General features: G+C 44.9%; 1 pseudogene; it reads right to left on the reverse strand.

Annotated features, from left to right (window-relative positions):
• Positions 1-2565: 2565 nt before the first annotated feature.
• Positions 2566-3448, reverse strand: LOC101587229 (annotated as a pseudogene).
• Between the last annotated feature and the right edge of the window lie 5709 nt (positions 3449-9157).

The following is a 9157-nucleotide window of genomic DNA, read 5'->3' on the forward strand; positions in this document are numbered from 1 at the left end:
AGGGCGTTTAGGCTCCTTTCCTCAGTCAGCCTCAGGAACTTCCCTCGGCTCTGGGTTCAATCACCAGTAGGGCAGAAAGAAAAGAAAAGCAAAACAAAAACACCACAAATCTCTTGTAGGTGTACAGAAAGAATCCAACTTCCATTTATAAGAGACACCTAAATCATGTACCAAATTCATACAAACTAAAGGGGAGGGAGAGAGGATTCCAGAATCTGGCAAGTGGAAATGGCTTTGACCTTAGATGTGAATAGTGACACGGGGGGGGGGGGGATTTGCTGAGGAGGGACAAGGGACAGCCTAGACTTGCACACTATGATTCCCTGCACACCAATCCCAAAATTTCACAGAATCAGGGCTGAGCCTCCCTCTACTGACCAGAAGACACTTCCCTGAGCAGACATCGATCCTGATAGCAAGGAAATAGAAATAAGACAGTGCCTGGCTGTGCAGGCTTCCTAGAGCAAGGAGTCTGAGGCAGTGGAGCAGGGTGCGGGGAAGCTAATGGTCCTCAGAGAGGCTAAAGAGCCCTTAAGGGTCACTGAGGCCAAGGGTCTCGACTGGAGAAAGAGACCAAAATCCAAATGGCTCAGCAACCTGGTAGGCTATAAGTAGCCTATATTTTCTCTCCCTGTAACTTCCCAACATTTTCTTCTTTCCTTCTTCTTCTCCTCCTTCTTCTCCTCCTTTTTCTCTTCCTCCTCCTCCTTCTTCTCCTTCTTCTTCCTTCTTCTTCTTCCTCACTCTCTCTCTCTCTCTCTCTCTCTCTCTCTCTCTCTATATATATATATATATATACATATACATATATATATGTATATGTATATATATATTTTTTTTGACAGTGCTAAAGATTGAATCCAGGACCATGCACAATATGGGCAAGTGCTTTAACACTGACCTACACATTCAGCCTTTCTCTTTTTGAAAAGCAAGTTTGTTGTGGTATGATTTATACTCTTGAATTATTAAAATTTGCACTCCTTAATTTTAAACTTTATTCCTAATTTAAGTGTACAGTTAAAAAATATTTGACAAATGTGTGTAACAGTGTGACAAGCACAAATCAAGGCATCAAGCATTCCTGCCGCTGTAAAGTGTGTCTTGGTGCCATGCTCTCCCCTCGCTCACCACTGGTCCCTGATAGCTCCTCATCTGATTTCTGTCCTTGCAACTTGGTCATTTGTAGGACAGTAAAATCACACACACACATATGTGTGTCCAACTTCATTCTGATCGGCCTCTCCTGCCCTCCCTCTCCATGCCCTCTACAGGAGAGTGAACACTGGAGGGCTCTACCACTGAGCTACATCCTCAGCCCTTCTTATCCTGATGTTGGAGCTTGCAAAGGTACCCTGGCTGGCCTGCAACTTCAACCCTCCTGCCTCAACCTCTCAAGTAGCTGGGAATGAAAGTGTGAGCTCCCACTACTGCCTCAGGGTCCATACTTGTTATGTGTGCTGAATTTCCCTTGGTAACATCTGATTTCCAACTCCAGAGTCCTAAGGGAAATTCTTGCCATCACCTGAGGGAAGGGAAGTGTTGGAAAGAGGAGAACGGGCAGGGCCCATGTCTGAAGGGAATGGTGCACTGGCTCAGGAAGGAGGGCAAAGCCTGGGCAACGCTGCAAGATCATGTCTCAAAATTTCAAAATGGCTGGAGGCATGATTCTGTGGCAAGGTGCTTCCTGGCCCTGAATTCAATTCTCAATATGAGAAAATACATAGAAATTGTTACCTCATGATGGATCTGACAGACAGATTGCAGGCTCTTCTGCATGATGAGCAAAAAATTGCAACGAGTACATCCAACGGTTAATGAAAAACAGCACCATTGCCTGAAGATCACAGGAAGGTGTACTCAGGGAACGTTCAGGCCAGCAGAAATAAAACTGTGGCATCAGGACAACAGGAAAGTAAAGGGCACCAACACAGGTAAATCTGTGGGGTTTTAAAACAAGTGGGCCCCGCCTAAGTGCTTCTCACTCAGTCTCTAGGCAGGGAGACAGCAGCTATTTGGTTCAGCCAGGCCTAGGATTTCACTGTGTGAAAAGGAAAATACTTTCAAAGGAGGCATTATAGAAAAACATCAGACTTTCCCCTCACACAAAGTATAAAGAGCCCTTCCTGGTCCTCATTTCAGTCCATGAAGTTTATCTGGAATTCATCAAGTTAATTCCAATCTACCACTTCCAGTAAAACCCACAGCGAGAATAAAGACACCAAGGCATGCTTGTAGTTTTGGGGAGCCAAGGGGTCCTAAATCCAGACATTGTGATGGCTGTCTGGAACGAAGTCCTCAACCGAGGGCTGAACCCAGGTTTTGTTCATTCATTGAGAAAAGGCTGACTGGAGGCTGAGTGACTGTGAGAATGGCAGGAAGCAGCTGAGCACTGTGAGCGGGGCTTGGTGAGGGGCCTGCATGTACCTCTGAGATCTGCAGAGAGAAGGATACGCAGAATGAGTCATCTGCATTACACAACTGAGACAGTGTCTAATGTTCTGGGCTTGGTGCTTCAGCTCTGATGTGTCGTCTCTCAAGCCCCAGGAAGTCATAGCCTCTATCTCAAGGCTGATCCCAGTGCACAGTGTGGAGCATTGCTCTTCCTCCCACCCTTGACCTGGTCACATGCATGTGATCAGCAATAAAGGTGGCAATGAAGTAGTAACTGTGATCATAACCCTCTTGTAATCTAAAAACAGCAGGGATTTTCTTTTCTGTACAAGCAGTGATGAAGTTATCTGGGAATAGCTGGCCATATGCAAGGAACTGGTCATCTTTTCCTTGATCAGTCAGTATGTCCAGCTGAGAACCCACATAAGACCTCAGAAGATGAGTTGCCTCATAAGTCTTCCACTTACTTTGATCTGTTCCCAAATATCCAGAAAAGACTTTCTTGAGCCAACGACAGAGCACTGGGTTGCAAACTGGAGCAAATGCTGACACAGATTTGTATTTTCCAGGGTTTTTCAAAGCACAAATCAGAGCTCCATGGCCTCCCACGCAGTGGCCAAAAACAGACATCCTTTGGAGGTCCGCTGGAAAATTGTCATTTATGAGTTGGGGAAGCTCCTCTGTTACATAAGAGTACATTCTATTAGTTCTCCAGGGATCTTCAGTAACATTCACATAAAACCCCACTCCAGTGCCGAAGTCCCAGCCATCATCTTCTCCTTTAATCTTCCATTCACGAGGGCTGGTATCTGGAGCGATGACAAGGCCATGTTCTGAGGCAGCTTGGTGATAACCAGACTTTGATATAAAATTTTGTTCTGTGCAAGTTAAACCAGAGAGCCACTACAGGGCAGGGCACTTTCCAGTTTCTGCCTTTGGTGGTAAGTAGACAGCAAATTTCATTTTACATTTCAGCTCCACACTCTCATGTTCAAAAATTTCCTGCAATCCCCCAAAGTACTTGTTGCTGGAAATCTGCTTTAACGCCATTCTTCTCCTGTCTAATTGGTGTTTGCTTGTCTGTGACACAGGACAGATGATCTTCGGGTGCTTTGGTGGCAGTGGTGGTACCCAGACGTCCACGGGAAGGGCGGGACCTCGATCTGATACATTTTGTATAAATTTTTATTTTTAGGTACTATGGTTGAAACCAGGGCCTCCTACGTGCTAGGCGGGTGCTACACCACTGAGCTACATCCCCAACACTTTTGTGGAAATGCACTCTCATGAAGCTGACTAGGCTGATATTGAACTTGGTGATCTTTCTGCCTTGGCCTCCCAAATGCTGAGATTACAGGCATGTGCCACATCCTCCTGGAGTCCTTCTTTTTATCTCCTACTATGTTCATTCAGACAGTTTAAAAATCTTGCTCTAAAGATAATACAGGGGGTAGGGGAGATGGCTCAGTATAATAAGCACTTCCCAGGCAAGCTCAAGGGTCTGAGTTCAATCCCCAGTTCTGCTGAAGGAAAAAAAATAAAGATAATACAGCTTAGGGTTTTGTTGTTTTGTTTAAAGGAGTATTTAGTTTTGCTCTGTGGCAGTAATGGAGATTGAATCTAGGACAGTAACACTAATCTACATGCTCAGTCCTTTACTTACCTATTTTATTTTAGGACATAGTCTCCCTAAGCTACTCAGGTGTCCAGAGGAGGCTCCAATGTTCTACTCTGTCTCAGCCTCCCAGAGTGATACAATGACAAGACTATGTAACCATGCCCTCTGCATACATAGAGTCATTCTGTGGAAAATGCTGATGCTCTTAAAATATCCTGTTATGCTCGAATCAAAGGATATATTCATTCATTTCTCGAGGGAGGATATATTCTGTTGTCAGGCAGGGAGGTGGGAAAGAAATAAGCCCCAGAGAAAGGTACCAGAAAAAGCTCTTATCCCATGAAGCAACTCTTTAAGTCAAATTTTCACTCTGCTGTCCAGAGAGAAGTCTCATTTGGACCTCACACCTTACTGATTTTTCCCCTAAGGACTGGGATTGAACCCAAAACCATCCCCTTTTTGGAGGCATTTGGCCCTGGGTCTCTCTATATAATACAGGCTGGTCATGAGCTCAGTGTCTTTGCCTAGATTACCCTAAAATCACTGCCTCAGACTCCCAAGTGCTGAGATTACTGGCATAGGTGACCATATCCAGCTTCTCAACTGCCTACATCTCCCCCTTTTTTAGTACTGGGACTCAAACTTAAGACCTTGTGCTTTCCAGGCAGGCACTGTGCCACTCAGCTATGTCCCAAGCCCCTTTAACCCTTTTCTACTTTTATATTTTGAGACAAGATCTCACCAAGTTATTAAATTGACCAGACTGGGCTGTAACTTACCATCATCCTACCTCAGCTTCATGCTGGGAGTACAGGTGTAGGCCACCATGCCTGGCTGGCCTCTTGCTTTGACATGGTAGTCCCCAGTTGGGTGTTTTTAGGAAATGGGACAAGAGGCATCTGCTTCAAGTCAATGCCTGCCTGCCTGTTATCTCGGCATATCACAAACACAGGGTGTCTGGGCAGCCCCACTTGACTCCAAGTGTGCCCAGTGTCCAGATCTGGGTCACTGCACCCAGGGAGACAGGCACTGTCTGTTTCAGGGCTGTGGGGCCCAGCCTCAGCCCCTCCATGTTCCCTTCATTCAAAACAGCACATCCTCCCATCATCCGCGGAGCTTGTGTCTCACTTTCCTCCTGAAAAGGCTGCCTCCTGTACCAGTTCAGCACCCTGCAGGGCCCTCACCTGGCATCTTGCTTATCATGTTGCAGTACAGAAGTGTCTGTTGACGGCGTGCCTCACTCTGTGACCGGGCACTTCTGTCTGGGGAGCCTGCACACTGTCACACCTGCACAGAGTAAGAACCAACCCCCTCCCTTTTTCTTTTCTTTTCTTCTTCTTTTTTTTTTTTTTTTTTTTTGGAGGAACCAGGGATTAAACTCAGGCCCTTGCGCTTGCCAGGGAAGCTCTTATTCCACTGAGCAATCTCCCCGTCCTCCTCCTTCTCCTCCTCCTCTTCCTCTTCCTCTTCCTCTTCCTCTTCTCCTTCCTCTTCTTCCCCTTCCTCTTCTTTCTTCTTCTTCTTCTTCTTCTTCTTCTTCTTCTTCTTCTTCTTCTTCTTCTTCTTCTTCTTCTTCTTCTTCTTCTTCCTCCTTCTCCTTCTCCTTCTCCTCCTCCTCCTCCTTCTTCTTTTTAAACAAAACTCCCTTTTAGCCCAGGCTATTCTCAAACTTGCAAGGATCCTCCTGACCCCACAGTGCTGAGCTTACAGACCTGCACAGGAAAAGAGCCATTTTATTTGTACCAACCTTAGGGAAGGATTTAGAACAACACTGCCTTACAGGGCAGGTGTTTGGGATTTGGATTCTGACAGAGAGCTCACTCCTCACACAGAGGAGTCTGGGGATTGAATGCAGGCCCTTGTGCTTGCCAGGGAACTGGGGATTGAATGCAGGCCCTTGTGCTTGTCAGGGAAGTGCTTATTCTACAGAGCCATCTCCCTGGCCCTTTTTTTGTTTTAAAAGAGAATTATCCAGGGGGCCAGGATAATTCTCAAGACAAAAGAAGAAACAAAGACACCTACATACTGCCCTAAGGATGGGCATCAGGGATTGATATTCTAAGTAGGTATTTCAATCACCTTGAAAGAGCCCAAATGAGTCACTAACCCAACTCCCAACAGGAAGAGACCGTCATGTATTTATGCCACTTGTTACATCTCCCTTCTTCATTTGGCAATAGATTTAATCAGTTTTATCCTAGCAATGGTGCTTGTAATTTCACTGGTTGACCCTAGTTTTGTCCCACCTCATGCTCACCTAAGCAAGTTCCCATCTTCTCCACCACCTTAGACCAACCTCATTACATGGTTTTACACTATAAAATTTCCTGGAAGAGGCAGCTCCCTGGGGACAACCGCTTGGCCCACTTCTGTTCCTCTCTTGGACAGGAGCTTTCTTTCCCTCAATATATTGTGCTCATAAACTCGGTTTGTTCCTAAATTTCATTCTTCAGTTTTAGAGAACACGAACGTGTCCCAGGTACCTTTCAAGTTGGGAGTTTCATTTTTCCCCTATATCATTTGGAGGTCATCCACCCTGATCATTTTTCCCCTATATCAACTCCTCCTACACTTCCTTGGCTTCGGTGCTGGCTGGGCTAACTGCAGCAGCAGGAGCAGCAGCCACAATGCAGATGGATCAACCAAGAAGGCCTCAGCTTTGCAGCAAGTGGGAAGGTGTTATCAGTGTCACAGACAAAGCCAGGATTTTCTTGCATTCACTGGTGATAGAATGGGGCACTAATGCAACAGTTGGGCAACCAGTCTGCAGACACTGGCCACACTGCAGACACCCTCCAGAAAGCGAGAATGAAGTTTCCTCTGTCATGTCAAGCACTTGAGGTTTGTAGATGCTGTCACTGTCAAATCCTTGCTGAAGGATCAGCCCAAAGGGGAAGGGGGAGATGTTCAACATGCTCAGGAGGGTGGCCTCGCTGGCTCCCACTTTGTGTCCTCTTAATCAGCTACACATTGTTCAGGATTTCAGTAGTGCCCCTGGAGATTTTAGTGGTGATGCCAGATCCTGGAAGGTCTTCTCAGGCCCCAGACCTGGGTTCTGGAGTGGTTCAGTGACTTCACATGGTGCAAAGGCACCTGCTCGGGAAATAGCTGGGTTTTTTCTTTCTTTCTTCTTTCTTTCTTTCTTTCTTTCTTTCTTTCTTTCTTTCTTTCTTTCTTTCTTCTTTCTTTCCTTTTTTTCTGGTCCTAGGGGTCCAACTCAGGACCCTGCACTTGCCAGGCAGGTGCTTATGCTGCTGAGCTCTCTCCCTGGCCCCAGCTGGCAGCTTATTGGCCAGCAGCATACCCCTGATCCCAGTAAGGTCCTCCTTGTTGAACACATAGCCCATATTACTCTGGATATGAGGCAACAGTTTGTCCAGAGCAAGGTTGTTTTCTATTTGTCCTCAGATGGCTTTGTGTATCACGGCATTGTTGCCCATTGGCACAACCTTCTCTCAGAGGGACATTTGAATCTGCTGCATGTCACAGGACCAATGTCTGCTCACACAAGGAAGCATTGTGGATAATCATCCAAAAGTTGGATGATCTTTAGGAAGCAGTTGGAGTTCTAGGTGGTTGTGCCTTCCCTGGGCACCACAGCAGTGCATCAGGGATTGCCATGGAGGTTTAAAGACACTGTTCCTCTTTCTCAAGTCTTTTCATTGATGCATGTGGAATGAATTACATGTCATGTTGCCATTACACAAGCCTGATCGTCTCTACCACCATCCCATGTAATGTTACACTTAAATCTCTTCAAAGGCCAGGTAAATAGCTCAGCATATTAAAGCACCTGCAAGCAGGCACAGCGACAAGGGGTTCAATCCCTGGGCCTGCTAGCCCCATCTATACTGAGATGGCTATTAAGACTGGGCATGGTGGCACCCTCCTGTAATCCCAGCTCTTGGGAGGCTGTATACAGGAGGATCACTAAAAGTCCCACGAGACCCTGAACACCCTGTGGACCCGTCCTTAAAATACAAAAAAAAAAAAAAAAATCATCTTCAAGCACCCAGTTTTGTCCCTGGAGCCAGGCATGGTGATGCACACCTCTAATGCCAGCACTTAGGAGTTGAGGATCACTGAATTTGAGGCCAGCCTAGATTAGAGCAAGACTTGTATCAAAAAAGAATAATTCTGTTTTCCCTTTACACTTGATTTTGAGCTGCTCTTGCTCTGTAACTCACGCAGACAAACTCACTTGATTTTGAGCTCCCTATCCTAGGCGAGCCTCCAATTTGAGAGGCATCAACCTTCTGAGTGCTGGCATTACAAGAGTGCACTACCATACTGGCTTCTTTGTAAAATTTTACAAATGTTTGGGTTAGTGTTGACATTTTAGTACATGTATAGAACTTATGATTAGATCAAGAACTGGCATATCCATTCATTCTTGACATTCATCATTTCATTGGAAATATGTATCATCCTTGTAGCTGTTTTTGTGTGTGTGTGTTTGAAAGGTACATCTTTTTTTTTTTTTGAAGGAGTTTTCTTTTTATTTACTTATTTATGTGTGTGTGTGTGTGTGTGTGTGTGGCCAGCTCAGCCCACCAGGGGGCGGGGCTGGCTGGCATGTGGTGCTGGGGGATTGAATCGCGGTCCCTGTGCTTTGCTAAGCTTGTTCTAAGTAGGTGCTTTAGACCACTGAGCCATCTCACCAGCCATGAAAGATACATCTTTATTTTTTAAAGAAAAATATACTTTTAAAAAATTAGAAATGATACATAATTTCACTAACAAAATAATGGAAATTAAACAATGGTTGAATTGCAAAGCGTCTTTAAATTAGTTGTTTAGATGTGTCTTGTCAGTAGTATGCATAGGAAAATAATTTGCTTCACAGTGTAGTCCAACTAATAGGAAAGAGAATTACAAATATAGAATTTTCAGAAAAATAAAGCATCTATAACATACATAATACATTATTTTTCTGAAAAAATATTTTTAGTTATGTAATGACCACATTCAGTTAGGAAATTTGTATCTGTACATGACATATATTAAATCCTCTTTTGCCCCCATTCATATCCCCCTCTTTTAAACTCCCCTCCTACAGCTCAACATAACATCATGGCTTTATTTCTTGTACTTCGTTTTTATACTTTTCTGCTGGATGGTTAAGACCAAGATAAAGCAAGACAT

Source organism: Octodon degus, unplaced genomic scaffold (assembly GCF_000260255.1).
Source record: "Octodon degus isolate 3935 unplaced genomic scaffold, OctDeg1.0 scaffold00122, whole genome shotgun sequence".
Taxonomy (NCBI): Eukaryota; Metazoa; Chordata; class Mammalia; order Rodentia; family Octodontidae; genus Octodon; species Octodon degus.